The sequence below is a fragment of the Hyla sarda genome, chromosome 4, assembly GCF_029499605.1.
Source record: "Hyla sarda isolate aHylSar1 chromosome 4, aHylSar1.hap1, whole genome shotgun sequence".
Classification (NCBI taxonomy): domain Eukaryota; kingdom Metazoa; phylum Chordata; class Amphibia; order Anura; family Hylidae; genus Hyla; species Hyla sarda.
In genome coordinates, this window is record NC_079192.1 from 160,437,427 (window position 1) to 160,459,525 (window position 22,099).

Sequence of the window (22,099 nt, forward strand, 5' to 3'; positions counted from 1 at the left end):
TATGAGAGGAGTCCTAGAAAGTCAACACAAATAGAGAAACATAGCCGCACATCCACCATTTGTATTTTGATCTACTTGCTTCTCAGCATAATGTAAAACACTAACAGGTTGTAAGCATACATTTTGATCAAAAAGTACCAGCCCACTTGCCACGTCAAGGCCACCGAGTCAGAGGGGGTCACTAACCTTACACTGGTGTAGTGCAGGGCGGCGACCACTGCCTCCAAGACACCATGCCCAAAGGGGGGACGACCCAGTGACCAGGCAGCCCCACTGTTGCCCAACCAAGCCCCTGGCTCTGGGCCGCACCACCCCAAAAACAAAGCATCAAAGAAACAATAGCCACCGCAGAGCACCACACCAGTGTGAACACCTACTATGTGCTTCCTAGGGCTGGAAGAATGTTAGGAGGAAACCCTTATGCAGTCTCCTGCTAATTAAAAAACGCCTGGACCAAATGGGTGGAGTGGAGTGCTGGCCATGGAAGAAGGGAGAGACTACAAATGTACAACACAAATAGAAAAACATAGCCACACAGCCACCATTTGTATTTTGATCTACTTGCTTCTCAGCATAATTTTAAAAACGAATTGGTTGTTAGTATACATCATGATCAAAAAGTACAAGCCCACTCGCCACGTCAAGGCCACATAGTCAGAGTGGGTCCCTGACCTTTTTTTTGGCAGCCTACCAGTCTCTGGCTGGGAGCACATGGTGAGTGAGCTTTTTACATCTGTTCACACTGGTGCGGTGCTGTGTGGAATCCATTGCTGCCCCGGCACCTTGTCTGTGGGGAGGCACGGCCCAGGGACTCGTTTGAGTGGCATTGGGGCTGCTCTGCCAGTGGGTTGTTCCCTCTGTGGACACTGGTGTGGAGGCGGTGGTGGTCGCCACTCAGTGCTGCGCCATTTTATGCTAGGGATGTTAGGGACCCACTACTTACTGGTGGCCATGACGTGGCTAGCGGGCTTGCACTTCATGATCATAAAGTACACTAACGTCCTGTTAGTTTAATTAATGTTGCTGAGAAGCATTAGATCAAGGTGCATGTTGTGGATGTGCGACCATATCTGTTTTTTTCTCTAATTGAAGTCCTAGAAAGTCAACCTGGCTGTCTAGTATGGAACTAAAAGTGCCACAAACCACTGTATGGTGTATTTACAAAAATGGCTACATTGTAAACCCTACAGCTTACATCCTCTGAAACCAGACAACAAACTGATAAGTTGTGAATTTTGGCTTGTAAGGCTGATAGGAAGAACAACATACAAGAGTTGAGAAAGAGAGAGGATGAGATATCTTTTTTGGACAGAGCAGATCTATTAAATAAAAAAATAAAAAAAATATAAATAAAAAGAACAAAACTGAGAGAGTAATGTATATTAGTACATACGACAGACATACCAATTTAATAAAAAAAAAAACTATAAAAAAATATTGGGGAATATTGAAATCTGACCCTAAATACGGAAAATTATTTAAAGAACCCCTTATGTTTATACACAGTAGAGGAAAAACAATTGGCAATATGATCATACGAGGGGATATTTCAAAAAAGAAAAAAGATTATCAGACTTTTCTAGGAACGAAGAGAAAAGGTACATACCCTTGTTTATCCTGCCCTCATTGCAATAATATTATTAAAGGAGAAAATATTTACCATCCTAAAAAGGATTCTAAAATTCCATGCCGCGGCTTCTTCACATGTAGTACTGAAAATGTCATATATATGTTGAAATGTCCGTGCGGAAAAAATTACATCGGTCAAACTTGCAGAAAGATTAAATTAAGAATTGCAGAACATAAAAATAACATTAGGAAAGCATTAACAACTAAAATGGTAGGAGAATCTACTAAATACAGCGAGACTACAGTAGCGAGACACTTTTTAGAAGCTAATCATAATGTGAATGAACTCTGATGGCAAATATTGGAGCAAGTTCACATAGAGGCGAATGAAGCACAGAACCGCAAGCGTCTCTTGCAAAGGGAGGCCTATTGGATTACCTTTATGGAAACGACTTCCCCATCAGGCTTAAATGAAGTCTGTAGTTATAAAGCTTTTTTTGTAAAATATGTATATGTAATACTGGTAAGATAGATTAGTAGTCTCACATAACATATTACCTGAATTATTAGCAGTTGCTATTGGATAACACACACATAGTAAAAAAAAGCTTTCCTACCTTCTCAGTACTAATTAAATGTCATTCAGGTGTGAGACTTCTATATCTTCCTTCCGATATCCAGGATCTAGTACGCATGAGTAAGGGGGAGGTCCCCCAAAAAGGCACGTCATGCCCCTTATGGCTCCCAGCTAGTGAACTAAGACCTTTGCTAGACTGGATGTGTGCCAACATCCCATCTACCAAGCTGTTTTGTACTACAGAAAAGATCCGAAAAAGGAATAAAAAGAAAAAAATGAATCATCTGACCGTGAGTGCTGGAATTTATTTGAATTGAGTGTATAGCCCATTTTTTCTCATATGTATGTGTCTATAGTGCAGACGGCGAATCTCCACTGTTGGGCGTTTTACACAGTCTACACAGAGACTTTCAAGGAAGAACATACATTCGCTGAAAGAATCGTGTCCAGCAAAGAGGCAACCTTTCCCCTCAGTAGGAAGGTCAATCACTACATAGTTAGAATTTGAGGCCCAGAAAAACCATGAGCACTTATCAAGCACATGAGAGGCCAAAGTAAACATGTTCTGTGCAGTGAGCAGGCATAAAGTCTATAGTCTTTTCTTTTTGCCAAGGATAATTTCGCTGGTCACTCCTACCTGTACATGGAAAAGGAATGGCTTAAGCCACAGAGAGTGTAAGATCTGCTTAATGTAATCTATTAGCAGGATGGCACACCTCCACATTTCTAATAATGTTTGCTGAGTCATGATTGAAAGTCTTTCGAAACAACTCACCAATGTTGCGCTGGCCTCCATGATTGCCAGATCTAATAGTAACATAGTTCATAAAGTTGAAAAAAGACCAGAGTCCATCAAGTTCAACCTATAACCCTATTGTCTCTCTACTGAGTTGATACAGAGGAAGGCAAAAAAAAATTCATACTAGAGGTAAAAATTTCTTCAAGACTCCAAATATGGCAATCAGAAAAAAGTCCCTATAAATCTAGTATCCATAACCTTTAATGTTATTACTAGGGATGCACCAAAAGGGAAATTTTGGGCCGAAACCGAAGATTTAGGCTGTGCTTGGTAAAATTGTATAATCAGAATTTATTAGTTACTGATTTACTTGAGGGGATGTGGGGTGGCTATAGAAGGTACTGGCCGAGCTTGGAGCCACAGCAGTCCCACTCACCATGCATTGACTCCAGGACACACTAGGGTACACACCTATCTGATTGGTTGCTATGGGCAACTACTCCTTTTCCTCGTTTTGACAAATCTTCCCCTGATATCTTAAAAAAAAAATCAGTATGCTCTTCTCACCCCTATAACTTTCTTATTTTTCCATATACGGGGTTGTAAAGGGGCTTTCTTGCGCGGTGATCTGTATTTAATTTTTTTATCAGTATCATTTTTATTTTGATGGGACTTTTTGGATCACTTTATATTACACTAAAGGACATCTGCGGCAAAAACAACTCATCCCCTATCCACAGGATAAGGGATAAGTGTTTGATCGCAAGGGGTCCAACCGCTGGGACTCCCCACGATCTCCCAAATGGGGCACCGCATTTCCACACGGGGGCCCCCGACGGTACGCCCCCTCTCCCATAAAGATAAATAGAGGGGGCATGTCGGCCTCAACGTCATGTTGTGGCCAACATGCCTCCTGCACGGGAGAGCTGCAGCAGAGCCGTGGCCCAGTGCAGTAGATCGTGGGGGGTCTCAGCATTCAGACCCCCCCCCTGATCAGACACTTATCCCCTATCCTGTGGATAGGGGATAAGTTGTTTTTGCCACATAAGTGAACAAAAATCAGCAATTCTGGCCGTTGGTATATTTCGTTACATTTATGCCATTGACCGTGCAGTTTTATTAACGTTATATTTTAATAGTTCGGACATATATGCATGGGCGTTACCAAATATGTTTATTTTTGCTAACTTTGTTTTATATGCTAAAGGGGGGAGGGGGTGATTTAAACTTTTATTTAGGGGAAGGGGCTTTTTCTCTATTGCCTTTTTAATATTTACAAATTTGTGTTTACAATTTTTTTTAGTCCACATAGGGCAGTGTTTTACAGCCGGAAACACACAGATATAATTTTTTTTACTTCTGGACACTAATCAATGCTATGCTATAGGAACCTATAGCACAGCACTGATCAGTGTTATCGGTGCTCCATTACCACATGCTGCTAAGGCTGCCTGTATTGTTGGAGCGCCGATCACACAGGATGGACAAAGGTAAGGAACCTCTGCCTGTCCTCAGCTGATAAGGACCCCACGGGAGGGATCTGGAGCAGGGAATGCAGACTGCCCGCGTTCCCTCCCACGGCACAGGGAGGATAAGGCAGTGTAGCACCCGTGTGCATCTCACACTGGAGATTTTAAGTTTAAAGCCATGCCCCTATTTTAGGCTATGCCCACCGAAATTATCGGCAGGAAATCCCCTTAGCCGAAAAGGCCGAAAGAGGCATTTTCAGACGATAGTTTTCGGTGGCAGAAATTTAGGTGCATCCCTAGTTATTACTCTCCAGAAATGCATCCAGGCCCCCTTGAATTCTTTTACTGAGTTCACCATGACCACTTCCTTTAGAAGAGAGTTCCACAGTCTCACTGCTCTTACAGTAAAGAATCCCCTGTGTGCTGGTGTAGAAACCTTCTTTCCTCAGACATAGAGGATACCCCCTTGTTATAGATATAGTCCTGGGTCGCTACCCCTGGCACAACTCGACCACACAGGCAGCTGAGGTGATGTGAGGTACTGAAGGGAAGAGAGGCACAGGAGCATAAACAGGAACTTAGCAGAAGGTCAGTAGGCAGGTGGCAAGGTACACGGTCAGGTCATGGAATACTAGGTCTGGTATATGGCAAGGAAACACAGTATAACGGTTTCACTAAGGCACCGGGGAAAACAAAGATCCGGCCGAGGAATGTGGGAGGTGCAGAAACTTATAAGTGTGTGTCAGGTGTAAACCATAATTATAGGCCCTTTAAATCTAAGAGCTCCGGCGGAGCTGAGAGGAAGAAGCAGAGGACTGAGGTGAGTGATGGGGGTTCGCATGCGGGCGCATCCTGCGATGGGAATCCCAGCCACCAGCTAGGGAAGGAAGCGGAACAATGCGCTCACGGCCAGAGGGTACATTCGCAGCGCTAGTTGTCACATATACATTACTATACAATCCCTTGACAAGGTCATTAATAAATATATGAAATATAGAATAGGACCCAAAACTGACCCCTGTGGTACCCCACTAGTAACAGTCACCCAATCAGAGTATGTACCAATAATAACCACCCTCTTTTTCCTATTGCTAAGCCAGTTACTTACCCACTTGCACATATTTCCCCCACCCCAAGCATACTCGTTTTATGTACCTATCTTTTACGAGGCACCGTATCAAATACTTTGGTAAAATTAAAATATACGACATCCAGCGATTGCCTCTGGTCCAGTCTAGAGCTCGCCTCCTCATAAAAGTTGATCAGGTTAGTTTGACATTACAGAACCCTCATAAACTCATGCTGATATGGAGTTATACATACATTTTTTGATTGAGGCACTCTAAAAAAGCTTCTCTTAGAAAACCCTCAAACAGTTAGCATACATTGGAGGTTAAACTAACAGGTCTATAATTCCAAGGGTCACTTTATGGCCCCTTTTTTAATATTTGCACCACATCTGCTATGCGCCAGGTCCTGGGGAACAGATCGTGGCACTATTGAGTCCTTCAATATTTGAAATAGGGGTCTGTCTATAACATTACTTAACTCCATCAGAACACTGGGGTGGATGCCAACTGGACCTGGTCATTTCTCTATTTAGATTTTTTTTGTAATCGGTACTGTACTTCCTGGGTAAGACAGATTACCTGTACTGGGGACTTTACCTCATCACGCTGTATTTTACCTGTGCATTTCATTTTCCTCTGTAGTGTACGGGTGCCAGATCCGGTTGGGGGGGGGGGGTGCAAAACCAACCGATCCCGTATAAGAGCCAGATCTGGCCTGAACTCCATTAATTTCAATGAGCCGACCAGAGTCAAACGCTGACTTGGTCAGCTCATTTTTGCCCCGTATACGGTTCTCTAACCGGACCTAAAACCGTGGTATATGGTCCGGTCAGAAAACCACATAGGGGGCAAAAATGTGCCAACCGGAGTCAGCGTTTGACTTCAGTCAGCTCATTGAAATGCATTACATCCGGATGGGATACGGGAGCACCCATTTTTTGCTCCCCCCAACCGGATTCGGCACAAGTACAGTGAAACATAATGTGAACTCACCCTTACTCTCCTTGGCAGAGTCTTTCTGTCTCCACTTTTGCGGCTTTTATCACTTTTTTACATATTTTACTTTTTTTCTATATAGCTTTTTAATGCTCCTTCATTGATATCCTATTTTAGTAGCTAACATTAGATTTTTGATATTTATTATTGATTATTAACATTTTTATTGATCCACATTGATTTTCTCCTATTTCTGACCCTTTTATTTCCATAAGGTATGTACCTCTTTCATTTAGTATCAGTATTTTTTGTTTTTGAGGACATGATCCCAATTTATATTTTTAAAGGCCTCCCTGAGCTGATGAAACTTTGCCTTCCTAAAGTTCATTGTTCTTGTGGCCCCTTGAGCTCTTCCCTTATTGAAGGACAAGTTTTAATGGATTATATTGTGATCACTATTTCCTAGGTATCCTTCTACTTGCACATTAGTTACTCTGTCAGGTCTGTTGGTTAATATTAAGTCTAGTAGGGCGCCCCCTCTGGTCGGGCCCTGCACCATTTGGGACAGATAATTGTCTTTAGTTATAGTCAGAAAACTGTTTCCTTTATGAGATTCACAGGTCTCAGTCTCCCAGTTTATTACAGGATAGTTAAAGTCCCCCATTATTATCACCTCATACTGATTTGCTGCCTCGTTTATTTGCCTCAGTAATTGATCTTCTGACTCTTCCATTATATTTGGCGACTTATAGCAAACCCCTATCAGAATTTTTAGATTTTTATCTCCATATATTTCTAGCCATATTGACTCCACATTAGTGTTTCCCTCTCATATATGTGCCGGAGTGCAGCCTTCAGACATAACTTTACATAAAGGCAAACTCCCCTTTCCTGAATAGAATATAACCCTGTATGTTGACCGCCCAGTCATAGCTATCATCCAACCATGTTTCATTTATACCCACTATGTCATAATTTTCCTTTATTAACTCCAGTTCGTCAGTTTTATTGGTTAGATTTCTGGCATTAGTCAACATGCAATTCCAAGGCATATGTTTTTTCTTTCTATGAAGCCTATCCCTATTAACTATTCTAAACACTCCCCCCCGCCCCACCCCCAGGTACATTAATATGTCCCAGTTCTCTATCTACACTATCTTCCCCCTCTGTTGTAGATTCCCTCCCTCCCGTTCCCTCGTTTAACAATCCTTCTGGCCATCTTCTCACTGTGCACAGCTGCATCCTCCCCATTGAGGTGCAGCCCGTCCCTACGGTAGAGCCTGTATCCGACAGCGAAGTTGGCCCAGTTCCCATAAACCCAAACCCCTCCTTCCTACACCAGCTTCTGAGCCACTTGTTTACCTCCCTAATCTCCCACTGCCTGTCTGGTGTGGCTCGTGGTACAGGTAATATTTCAGAAAATATTATCTTGGAGGTTCTTGCCATAAGCTTGCGGCCTAAGTCCCTGAAATCATTTTAAGAACACCCCATCTACCTCTTACTTTGTCATTGGTGCCGATGTGCACCATGATTGCTGGGTCTTCTGCAGCCTCTAATACAATGGGACTTCTTTGTGTGGGGCTACATCAAGGACATCTGAATAGTGGTTGTGTCTCCTTGTGTTTGCATAGATTTCCTTCAGTTTTTTCTCATAACTCAAAAGCAATTTCATCTCTTTTGACTGAATATGCAGGCACCAAAACTATGGCAAACGGCTGATCAGCAGCGTGAATGGTGTTAAACCCCCACTGATCAGATATTGATGGCCTATCCTGAGGGTGGACCATCAATCAAGAAGTTCCCGAAACCTCCTTAATAATGTTCTGTCTAATTTTATATGCCTGTCAAGCATACTTTCCTTTTCTCTTTATTTTTTTTATGGCAGAATTCTTTTCTTTTACTATATTACTTCTCTAATAAACCATAGTGGTTCTTTTTTTTTTTCCTTTTGGTAATTTGTGAGTAGCTTTCTATGTTACTTAATATAATCATAAGGTTAGAAAGATATTCACATCAGCCTTGCATTACGTATTGTTGCTGTAGATATCCTTAGGGATTTCTAGTATTTACTACACTATGATTCTGGCTGCAGTTAACTAGGAATGGAATCCCTAATATTTTAATTGGAGTCTACAGAAAAGTTGGAAACTTTGGCCAAGTTGATATATAATTTTATGTAACATCTGGTGTAGATAGAACTCTGTAGCTCATTTAAACATTACCCCTATTACACATATGTTTCTATTATTGCCTGAACTTACATAACTTTTGACCCAGTAGAGAACAATATGGTATACATTAAAATAAATATCCTTGCACTATAACATTATTAGGACTAATATTTGGTAATATTGTAAATATATATGTTTGCTTTATGACATTTATGGATAAGAAATATCATAACTGGAAACATTCAATGCCTTTCCATGGTTTCTCCATTGTTACTTATACAATGCTTCTTTTTTTTTCTAACAATGCAAACTGAAGAGTGCACAAGATATGACATCAGATGCCACTACAATTGAGGTAGACAGCTGGATGGGGCTCACAGATTCTTCAACCTCTCCAGCGTAACTGGTTGGGTTTACCTACGGACGGACTTACAAGCATTCCTGGTTACTCTGGATGCATCTAACTAGACATGTGTATGTGTACTGTATCATGAACCCCTTGCTCATTATGGTATGATTTAATACCTCTACTGTGGGGGAACTCTGCTGCCTATACCTAATGTGGGGGAACTCTGCTTCCTATATGTAATGTGGGGGAACTCCGCTGCCTATACCTACTGTGGGGGAATTCTGCGGCCTATACCTATTTTGGAGGAACTCTTTTGCCTATACCTAATGTAAGGGACTTTCTACTATGTTCCTGCCTAGTTTACATGAGGACAAACTACCAAACTAATAAGGGGGCTACCTACCTACATATGGGGTTTTCATACAAGGGGCTGCTATCTGGGGCACTGTATATAATCAATTATATAGCATACAGATCTGTATACAATTCCTATATAGTATCCTGGTCTGTGTATAGTGGTTTTATTCAGTACAGTATGACGGTATTATCCAGTTACTGCGTGGTGGTATATATTTCCTCCTTGTATACAGGTACAGTGGTCCCTCAACATACAATGGTAATCCATTGCAAATGAACCATCGTTTGTTGAAACCATCATATGTTGAGGGATCCGTGCAATGTAAAGTATAGGAAGCTGTACTCACCTGTCCCCGCCCCTCCATACCCATCACCACTGCCCTGGATGACGCCCTCCATCGCTGTCGCCGCGTCCCTGTGGTGTCGCTGACGCTCCAGACGTCTCTGCTTCCCCGGGATCCTCGCTCTCCACTCTCTGTCGCCGTCATAACGTCACTACGCACGCACGCCGCTCCTATTGGATGATGGGACGGCGTGCAGTGACGTGATAACGACGAAGGAGAGTGTCGGCGACGGAGGGGACATGTAGGAGACCATCACCGGAGCACACTGGGCACCGTATTCGGCTATCCGGCGGCAGCTTAAGCAGTCAGCGCTGCCGGATAGCCGTTTATGCGATGGCCCCAACATACAAAAGCATTGTATGTTGACGCTGCCTTCAACATGCGATGGCCTGAGAGGCCATCGCATGTTGAAATTATCGTATGTCGGGGCCATCGTAGGTTGTGGGGTCACTGTATTATTGTTCATGGAAAATTATTTTACCTACATTAAAATGTTTCATATATAACACTTACATTTTACTTTATTAGGACATTGCGTGTACTGTACAGGACCCTGAAGAAGCTCCTGTCCTCTACATAGACAGTGATTTACAGCTCCCAGCAGATCTTTATTATTTTTCTATGTAAGGACTTGCTTTATCTATTCTAGTTATCTACTTATTTTTGTTTAATCCTCACTTTTTCCTATTTTTGGATGACATTTCTGTGGCCTCAGAACCAAATACCAGGTTTCCATAGAGTTATAATTTCAACATACAATGATCTCAACATGCAATGGTCGTCCTGGAACCAATTAATATTGTAACTTGAGGGACTATATATATATATATATATATATATATATATATATATATATGTGTGTGTGTGTAAATTTTTTGTGTTGAGGTGGTGGGGGGATTTGGGTGGAATAGAGGCATGACAGAAGTGTTACCAGGGATGGAGCCTTGCAGGGGGCCCTTGCTTTTTTAGGTCTGGGGGCCCTGAGTGTTGTCAGTTCGCCCCCTGCAAGGGACAGTGAGGACATACATGGGACATGTTCCTATGTAGGGCTGCCTTTTTTAAGGCATTAACCGTATTTATCAAGAATGGTGTACTAGAGTGTAACTAAAAGGAAATGGTTAAGATACCCCCAGGTTGTTATATATCGACCCTGACAAGTTTTCATTATTTTCTCATACACATGTATTGGATATTGCAAGGCTGGATAATGTTTCCTTATTTCTGAATGGTCCCATTTCTCCCAGGACTACCTAATTTACACCCCTGTTTTATGGAGCTTTTTTTTTTTTACAGTTTGTTATTACACAAAATTGTTAGTTTCACTTCCGCCCTGCTGAGGCTGTAATAAATATTCAGATTAGTGGTAGGACACTACAAATATGCTTTGTACATTGTAGAACTTTAAAACCCATTTATGTCAGAATGAATTTCTGCATAGATAATTTACCAGACAAAAATTTTCCAAAAGTGTTGCTTATTGCAAAAATATTTGAATGTCCTACGTCACAATGGAGAGGTTCCAGAATGAACAATTTTCAAAGTGTTAATCTAAATATGTCATCTACCTTCATAAGTCTCCATGTATATTACACTTTCAGAGACATATTACTTTACATGAATGAGTAATCATAGACATAACATTGCTAATTTTCCAAAACGGCGTTTCCAGACATATTCTAAACATAATTTTTCTAACCCTGACCTTTTACTTGTACTAAAATGTCTATGAAGGATAAAACATACTTTCGTCCGGATGATTATGACATACATAAATATTTTTAGATTTTAGCTAATGTGTAAGTCTCTTAGATTGATAAATACAGTTATACGCTTGTTTATAGGTTTACCTCTTTATTGCTAGTCCCACCTTTACTTTACAGTGTTTCATTTATGTTATTTGCTATTTATCATGAACTCTTATTCTTTGCACTTTCCCTTTTATAGTTGAAAGGAAAACAGTCATCCTGTTCACCCACAGTAAACCGGGTTATAATGTGGGTGAACAAGAGACCGATGCGAGATCTCTGACTAATATACATACCTTCTGTCCGGCACCCAATCCCTCTGAAGATCCTCTTCTATCTTCGCTGAATTGCACAGGGTCTCACCTTCTCCTTGCTGCCTGGGCCTGTTACATGACACTGCGCTCAGCCTATCACCGGCCAAGGCTGATCTCAGTGTTATGATCCGTGCACATGGAAGCAGGAAGAAGACCAAAACTGGGGGACTGGAGACCTATATCGGAGCATCGGGGGAGCAGTGAAAGGTAAGTTAAAGTTTTGTTTTTTACTTTTTGCAGCCGTGGGAATTTCTGTCCCCGCCGCTCACAGGGCCAGTATGCCTGCTGAAATCCTTCAAAAGGCATCCCGTGACAACGCCTGGGGGGTCCTGAGAATCAATTCAGACCGGTGATCTGTGGCAATTCCGGGTCATATGGGTCTCCGGTGACCCAGAAAATATGGGGGATCGGGTTGTCCAAGACACCCCTGGTCCCCCTGATGGCATAGGAGTGAGGTGGCAGGTGTGCCAACCCTCCTATCCCTGCTATTGGTCAGTCAGAAGCGCCCGACCAACAGCAGATCTGGGTGGGGGGATTAAAGTTCCGTTCCCCCGCTTTGCCCACCCACGGTAGTCTGGCCAGAGCGGGGGAACTGTCCTGCAACTGGCGCCGGCAGAGGTCCCTTACCATTAGCGGCAGGAGATCCCTGGTGCGGCGGCAGGTCACTGGTGGTGCGGCGGTGATGAGGGGCGGCGATGTTGCCTGGAAACATCTGGAGGGCCAGTTTGGAGACCACTATACAGTAATCTCTAAACTGTAGCCCTCCAGATGTTGCAAAACTACAACTACCAGCATGCCCAGACAGTTGTTTGCTGTTTGGGCATGCTGGGATTTGTAGTTTTGCAAGATTTGGAGGGCTACAGTTTGGAGATCACTGTACAGTGATCTCTAAACTGTGGCCCTCTAGATCTTGCAACACTACAACTACGAGCATGCCCAGACAGCTGTTTGCGGTCTGTGCATTCTGAGATTTGTAGTTTTGCAACATCTGCAGGGCCACAGTTTTGAGATAACTGTGCAGTGGTATCTAAACCATAGCCTTCTAAATCTTGCAAAACTACAACTCCCAGCATGCACGAACAGCAAACGGCTGTGTTGCCATGCTGGGAATTGTAGTTGCATGCCTCCAGCTGTTGCATAACTACATGTTCCAGCATGCCCTTTGGCGATCAGTACATGCTGGGAGTTGTAGTTTTGCAACAGCTGGAGGCACACTGGTTGGAAAATAGTTAGAGAACAAAACCTATCTGAAGGTTTTCCAACCAGTGTGCCTCCAGCTGTTGCAAAACTACAACTCCCAACATGCACGGTCTGTCAGTGCATGCTGGGAGTTGTAGTTTTGCAACAGCTGGAGGTTTGCCCCCCATGTGAATGTACAAGGGTACATTCACAGGGGCGGGTTTACAGTGAGTTTTCTGCTTCAAGTTTGAGCTGCGGCAAATTTTCTGCCACAGCTCAAGCTCCTAGCTGGAAACTCCCATAAACCCCCGCCCATGTGAACATACCCTAAAAACACTACACTACACAAAATAAAGGGTAAAACACTACATATACACACACGTACACAAATGAAGAACGTCTCGTACGGCAGTGTTTCCAAAATGGAGCCTCCAGCTGTTGCAAAACAACAACTCCCAGCATTTCCAGACAGCATTTCTGTTCAGTCACGCTGGGAGTTTAGCAACAGCTGGAGGGACCTTGTTTGGGAATCACTGGCGTAGAATATTTTTAGTAGCGGACGCAATTGTAATGCTTGCATCCGAGTCCACCCCTATGCAAATCCCTAATTTAGTCCCCAAATACGCATGGGGCTCTCTCACTTTGGAGCCCTGTGGTATCTCAAGGAAACAGTTTAGGGCCACAGATAGGGTATTTCCGTAATCGGGAGCAATTGCGTTACACATTTTGGGGGGCTTTTTCTCCTTTTACCCCTTATGAAAAGGTAAAAATTTACACTAACATGCTAGTGTTGCCCCATATTTTTTATTTTCACAAGCGGTAAAAGGGAAAAAATACCCCAAAAATTTGTAACGCAATTTCCACTGAGTTCGGAAATAACCCATATGTGGACGTAAAATGCTCTGTGGACGCACAACAAGGCTCAGGAGTGAGAGCACACCATGTACATTTGAGGCCTAAATTGGTCATTTGCACATGGGTGGATGATTTTACAGTGGTTCTGATATGAACGCAAAAAAATAAATACCCACGTGTTACTGCATTATGGAAACTACACCTCTCACGGGACATAACAAGAGGTATAGTGAGCCTTAACACCCCACAGGTGTTTGTGAAAAAAATTTCACAAAAATGATGGTGTTACCCAAAATTTTCCATTTTAACAAGGGAAAATAGGGGAAAAAAAGCCCCCAAAATTTGTAACCCCATTTCTTTTGAGTAAGAACATACCCCACATGTGGATGTAAAGTGCTCTGCGAGCGAACCACAATGCTCAGAAGAAAAGGAGCGCCATTGGGCTTTTGGAGAGAAAATTTGTCCGGAATTGAAGGCCCCATGTGTTTACAAACAAAGCCCCCATCGTGCCAGAACAATGGACCCCGCCCCACATGTGACCCCATTTTGGAAACAACACCCCTCACGGAATGTAACAAGGGGTACAGTGAGTATTTACACCCCACAGGTGTCTTTTTTGGAACAGTGGTCTGTGAAAATGAAAAATTTATTTTTTCATTTGCACAGCCCACTGTTGCAAAGATCTGTCAAACGCCAGTGGGTTGTAAATTCTCACTGCACCCCTTAATAAATTCTGTGATGGGTGTAGTTTCCAAAATGGGGCCACTCTTCTGGCACCACGGGGGCTTTGTAAACGCACATGGCACCTGACTTCCATTCCAAACAAATTCTCTCTCCAAAAGCTCAATGGCGCTCCTTCTCTTCTGAGCATTGTAGTTCGCCCGCAGTGCACTTTACATCCGCACATGGGGCATTTCCATACTCAGAAGAAATGGTGTTACAAATTTTGGTGGGAATTCTCTCCTCTAATTTATTTTATTATTTACACATCCGACTTTAACAAAAAGTCGTCAAACACCTGTGGGGCATTAAGGCTCAATGTACCCCTTGTTACGCTCCAAAATAGTATGCTATATGTTTTTTTTGCTGTTCTGGCACCAGAAAATGCGACATGCCCCCCCCCAAAACCATTTCAGCAAAGTTTGCTTTCCAAAAGCCAATTATGACTCCTTCACTTCTGAGCATTGTAGTGCACCAGCAGAGCGCTTGACATCCACACATTTCCATACTCGGAAGAGATGGGGTTACAAATTTTGGGGGGCATTTTCTCCTATTACCCCTTGTAAAAATCAAAGAGACAAAAATGTTCCCATGCGTAACTGATCTACGCCAAAATAGATACCTCACAGACAGAAATACTAGCATACACAGATCATAAGAGACCATACTTTATTGACATCAATGCAAAAACAATATACAAGACTGAAGGGTAAAATCACATAAAAATAGAAAGTACTCTGCACATAATTAGATTGCATAAGGTGCATATATATTTAAAAAGCATGCCGTAAATGGTTACTACTCCCTTTATAAGCAATATCAATACAGTGGCAGCATAAATAAAGTGCATCACGGAGGTCTATAAAAGGCCTACACTTAAAGGGGTACTCCGGTGAAAACCTTTTTTCTTTTAAATCAACTGGTGGCAGAAAGTTAAACATATTTGTAAATTACTTCTATTAAAAAATCTTAATCCTTCCAGTACTTATTAGCTGCTGAATGCTACAGAGGAAATTCATTTCTTTTTGGAACACTGATGACATCATGACCACAGTGCTCTCTGCTGACATCTCTGTCCATTTTAGCAACCGTGCATAGCAGATGTATGCTAAGGGCAGCATGGTGGCTCAGTGGTTAGCACTGTTGCCTGGCAGCGCTGGGGACTTGGGTTCAAATCCCACTAAGGGCAACAATAAATAAAGCATTATTATTATTATAATGTCAGCAGAGAGAACTGTGGTCATGATGTCATCAGAGAGCATTCCAAAAATAAAATAATTTCCTCTGTAGTATTCAGCAGCTAATAAGTACAGGAAGAATTAAGATTTTTTAATAGAAGTAATTTACAAATATGTTTAACTTTCTGCCACCAGTTGATTTAAAAGAAAAAAGGTTTTCACCGGAGTACCCCTTTAACAACAGCATGTAGCAGCAAAAAATTGTAAAGTGCATCAACGTAATATGTAAACTGCACAGTGCTAAAAGGGAGAAAGGTAGAAATGATTAAGTACACATATGTAACACAGTGATTACCAAGTGGTAACAATAAAGTACAGCGTGCAGGCCTCCAACACCCAACAATTCCCTCCAAGGCTTCTTCTGGAAGAAACCTTGGATCGAAAAATTGGGTGTTGGAGTCCTGCACGCTGTACTTTGTTGTGACCACTTGGTAATCACTGTGTTACATATGTGTACTTAAGCATTTCTATTGGTTTGGCATGCTTTACAACTTATCAAAAGTTTTGGGTGGCTCCGGGCCGACTAGGTCTAGGGGCCACGGACTGTGGGTATGGTGTAGCAGGAGACAGGGAATGAAAGGGTTACAGCGAGGGCTCCCCTTCCCCCTCCCTCTCTGGTGGTGCTAGTGGTGGCCAGTAAAGTAGGAGATGAGGTGGTCACATGACCAAGGGGGGCAGGACGACCCTGTTCTGTTATAAGGAAGGAGCCTCCCCTCCCAGGTCCTTTTCAGCTTACCTGCTGCAGCTGCCAGAGGTGACAGCTCCCCGTTTTCCCACCTCTGTTTGTTTCTGTGTTTTTTCTGTTGGATTTTGTACCCCCCTTTAAAAAAATAAATAAATCTAAACATATAAAAAAAAAATAGAATTTTATAGGAAGACGTTTTTCCTTATTTGGTTTCTGTTTATTTTTGTATGGTTTTGCTTTGTTTCAAGTCACAGCTGGCGTTACAAGAGAGTTAATCTATGGAGAAGCGGAGGTGGAAGGCTGATATGCCCGGTGGCTTTTGCCGGCGGCTGGCTGGGTGCTTCCCCTGATTGGCAACCTTATGAGAGGTTGAACAAGTTAAAAGGTTGTTGCAGTGGTTAAAGTCATTATAACGTTAATAAAGCTGTGGCCGACCCCCACGTCTCATCAAAAGTTACTAGTTGTCGGTGTGGTTATTGCTCATTAATTATTAAAAGGAGAGCGAGCTGGATTTTGTAAGGATAGTAGGTTATTACACACAGTCTTGTATCTGACAGTGCCCATTTAAAGCACCTTTACAGCCTCCAGTGTTTTTGGGTTTGGTACCACAAGTTTTGCACACCTAGATTTGGGCATCTTCAGCCATTCTTTTCTATGGATCCCCTAAAGCCTTATCAGGTTGGATGGGGACCGCTAGTGGAAGGCATTTTCAGGTTTCTCCAGAGATGTTTAATTGAGTTGAAGTCAGGACTCTGGCTCAAGGATATTCACTGAGTTGTCTCTAAACCACTCCTGTGTTGTCTTGGCTGTGTGCTTAGGGTTGGTGAGGGACATTTATTAAGGCTTATACACAGGTTTACTTTATCCCTTTGCAGTGGTAAGATTTATGAACTGTAACTTTTCTCAAAAAGTCGCAGGTTTGTTGTAATGCCCTCAATTACACTACACCTGCCCAGACCTGACTTGACCCAAAACTGCATAAAAAAAAAAAAAAAAAGTCACATGGGCGAAAAAGTCTCAGAAAAGTCACAGAGAAGGAATCATACAAAGTGAAATGAAGGGACAAAAATATATAAAGTGTACTAGCCCCATGTCACATGCCCTGCATCATTTAATTAATTTGGTACATGTACACTCCAACTACACCATCAAAACCTGTCTATAACATCAGTGCACCTACACTGACTTTGATAAACGTCCCCCATTGTCTTGTTGGAAGCTGAACTTTCGGCCCAGTCTTAGGTCTGAGCGCTCTGGATCAGGTTTTCATTAAAAATATCTCTGTACTTTGCTCCATTGAACTTTCCCTCAACCCCGACCAATGCCCCTCTCCCAGCATGATGGTGCCACCATCATGCTTCACTGTAGGGGTGGTATTGGTCAGGTTATGAGCAGACATGATGCTTAGAATTGAGGACAAAAAGTTTAATCTTGGTTTCATCAGGGCAGAGAATATTGCTTCTTACAGTCTGAGAGTCCGTTGGATGCTTTTTTGCAAACTGCAGACAATCTTTTATCTGTATTTACTGAGAAGAGGCTTCTTTCTGGCCTCTCTTCCATAAAGCCCAGATCAGTGGAGTACTGCAATGATGAGTGACCTTCTGCATGTTTCTGACCATTTGGTTCTTGTTCACCTCATTTACCTAGGCCTTCTCCCACATTTACTTAAAGGGGTGCTCCGCTGGAGCCAGCACCGGGAGCTCGTTACCTCACAGCCGCCTCATAACGTCACGCCCCGTCCCCTCAATGCAAGTCTATGGGAGGGGGCATGACAGCTGTCACGCCCCCTCCTATATACTTGCATTGAGGGGGTGGGGAGTGATGTCATGAGGGGACGGGACTTTGACGTAACGAGCTCCCGGCGCCAGCTCCAGCGTTCGGAACAGTTTGTTCCAAATGCTGAGCAGCGGAGTACCCCTTAAAATAGCAGATTCAAATGTTGTTAATATGTTTTTGAATGAAACTTTACCTTTTCTTAAATGTACCTCTATCTTATAAGGCCATCAGCACCAAGGCTTCAGTTTGGCTTATGGGTTGGAAACAAAGCCGCAACAATGTTCAGGCCTGTGTCTTCCCCCGATAATATAACTGTGCGCATTTCACATACCTACACAATAATCACCATATTCTCTGCTTGCAATGTATGTGAATTGTGCACAGTTATATTATCGGGGGAAGACACAGGGCTAAACATTGTTGCGGCTTTGTTTCCAACCCATAAACCAAACTGAAGCCTTGTTGCTGATGGGCTTACGCCCCCTCCCATAGACTTGCATTGAGGGGACAGGACGTGACGTCATGAGGGGGCTATGACATAACGAGCTCCCGGTGCTGTCTCCAGCGTTCGGAACAGGTTGTTCCAAATGCTGAGCAGCGGAGTACCCCTTTAAATAGCAGATTTAAATGTTGTTAATATGTTTTGGAATGCACCTCTATATTATAAGCCCATCAGCACCAAGGCTTCAGTTTGGCTTATGGGTTGGAAACAAAGCCACAACAATGTTAAGTCCTGTGTCTTCCCCCGATAATGTAACTGTGCACATTTCACATACATTGCAAGCAGAGAATATGGTGATTATTGTGTAAGTATTAGTCTCTCTATGCTTTCTCCATTTCTCCAAATCCTAATAGATTTTCCCATTGAGAGTATGCTGAAAACAGCTCAGCACAGAGTTAGCCTAAGATACTGTGGTACTTGGACAACTTTGTACTTACCACAACATTAATGTATTGCCCATTATATTCGCTGCAATGTTTTCTGTATCTTGCTTATTCACATGGCCTGTCATCTATTACAGGTCACTTGTTACAAAATAGACTTAAAATATAGAATGCTTTGCTGCCACTTTTCAATGTCGTTTGCAGCATCGGGCTCCATACAAGTAAACAAAGAAATTCAGAACATATGGAAACAATTTTGGTTACATTATATCCCCCTGAGAGGACAGAGAAAGAAGTGCATTGAATTAAGAGTGGCAGAAATGTGTTGTTGATATTTCGAGGAAAATCCCAGGATGAATCAAAGGCTGGCTTCTACTTGGGTTTGTAGACCATGAAACATAAAGGGTATACTGTCTTGACTGTAATGTTCTTGGCTATGTGTTTACCATACAAGGGCACTTTATTACTGAGGGCAATAGCCATATGCTTTAGTTCCAAGTGCACAACTCCTATCACTAGCATAGAAGACTACATTGAAATTGTAACAATGCTTGATGTGGATCCTCCGACCTGTGTGGCAGATGACACAGGCCATATCGGGGAGCGGAGTCTAAGGTGCCGCTGGTCTTCACCAGAGCCCACCACAAGGCAGGATGGGCTTGCTGCAGCAGGCGACACCCAGGTCGCTACCCCCGATACAACTTGACCACACAGGTAGGTGAGAAGACGGGGTACAAATGGATGAGGCAGAGGCATAGTTGGACTTAGCAGAAGGTCAGGGCAGGCAGCAAAGGTGCGTAGTCAAATAATTTAGCGGAAGGGTCAAATATAAGGGTAAGGCAAACAGACAATAGGGAACGCTTAATCTCAGGCTAGGGGCACTGAAGATCCGGCAGGGAAGAGGGGGAGGAGCTGGCTTAAATAACATATGGGAAGGACCAGGCACCAATTAGTGGTGTGCTGGCCTTTTAAATCTGGAGAAGCTGGTGCGAGCGCCCTAGGAGGCAGGGGCACGCACACAGAGAACCAGAGAGCAGGACAGCAGCAGGTAACGAACGGGCTGCGACTCACAGGCGGGCACGTCCGGCGATGCAAATCGCAGTCCTGCCGGGGGAAGGAGGCGGCGATCGCTCACGTTCAGAGCGCCGGACTGGAGCACTCGCCATCACGGAAATAATGTGGTCCAAGATGCAAAATAAATCTCTGCAATTCTAAACTATGACATTTTTGCTACCAATTCTTACAGTGAAACAATGAGCCACTTTTAGAGTATACGTTTTGGTTCAACCTACACGTAAGGAAACTGCAAAAATACACTTGTACATATTGCTTGCCATTAATCTCTAGATCTGTAAGCAGAATGCAGGCTGCTGTTTATGTTACAAAATATTGAATTTCAGAAATGGTAAACTCTGTACAATGGATAAATACCAATGCAATTCATTGATTCATCACTGTTTTATATGGGGTATGGCCCTGTAGGGTTGTTGGACGTTGGGACTAGTTTAGAAATTATTCATTCAGGAATTCTTGTGTGTGTATTGGATCGCACTTAAAGTAGGTAGAAGAAACTTAAAACACAAGGATTTTATTATTTTATTAGTAGTAAATTGTAGCCCATGAGAGCTCTCAGAGCCTCTTAGTATTATGTATCAGTATTATGTGTCAGTCTGTCACAGGTTATGCATATGCCTTGTAGTCTATGTAAAATAACAAGACTCTCTTTCTATTACTACTCAGACATCTATGAAGATGATGTTTGACAGGTTTCTATAATGTTATTCTTTTTAAAAGCAAATTCTAGGCCTATTTGTTTTTTCCATATTTGTGATTTTTTATGGCCCTGCCCAGTGCCCACAATTACACACACTAAGCCAATGATAACCTGTTTTATTGTCTGTATCACATATAATATGTTTGGTTACATGTACAGTACAGACCAGAAGTTTGGACACACCTTCTCATTCAAAGTTTTCTTTATTTTCATGACAATTGTAGATTCACACTGAAGGCACCAAAACATGTGGAATTATATACATACCAAAAAAGTGTGAAACAACTGAAAATATGTCATATTCTAGGTTCTAGCCACCGTTTGCTTTCATTACTGCTTTGCACACTCATTCTCTTGATGAGGTTCAAGAGGTAGTCACCTGAAATGGTCTTCCAACAGTCTTGAAGGAGTTCCCAGAGATGCTTAGCACTTGTTGGCCCTTTTGCCTACACTCGTACCAGCTCACCCCAAACCATCTCGATTGGGTTCAGGTCCGGTGACTGTGGAGGCCAGGTCATCTGGCGCAGCACCCCATCACTCTCCTTCTTGGTCAAACAGCCCTTACACAGCCTGGAGGTTTGTTTGGGGTCATTGTCCTGTTGAAAAATAAATCATGGTCCAACTAAACGCAAACCGGATGGAACAGCATGCCCCTGCAAGATGCTGTGGTATCCATGCTGGTTCAGTTTGCCTTCAATTTTGAATAAATCCCCAACAGTGTCACCAGCAAAGCACCCCATCACCATCACACCTCCTCCTCCACACCAGTACACCTGTGAAGTGAAAACCATTTCAGGTGACTACCTCTTGAAGCTCAACAAGAGAATGCCAAGAGTGTGCAAAGCAGTAATCAAAGCAAAAGGTGGCTACTTTGAAGAATCTAGAATATGACATATTTTCAGTTGTTTCACACTTTTTTGTTATGTATATAATTCCACATGTGTTAATTCATAGTGTTGATGCCTTCAGTGTGAATCTACAATTTTCATAGTCATGAAAATAAAGAAAACTCTGAATGAGAAGGTGTGTCCAAACTTTTGGTCTGTACTGTACATGGTATGAGACCTCAGAAGCGGTTGTAGTTTGTTTGTTATAAATGCTACACCTATTCCAATATTGTATAACACACTAATATTATTGTGCTATTACATAATAGTATTTATAATAGATAGACAGAAAACCATTGTGACTTCACTAAAACATTATATTGAAGGAAAGAAATACCCAATTTTCTTACATTTCATTATTTTACATTTATTATAATAGGGTCTGGAATTTACCCTTATCTCTCTCTTTTTGCCACTGAGCAATAATGTCAAGATGTTTTTTGCCATATAAAGATACAAC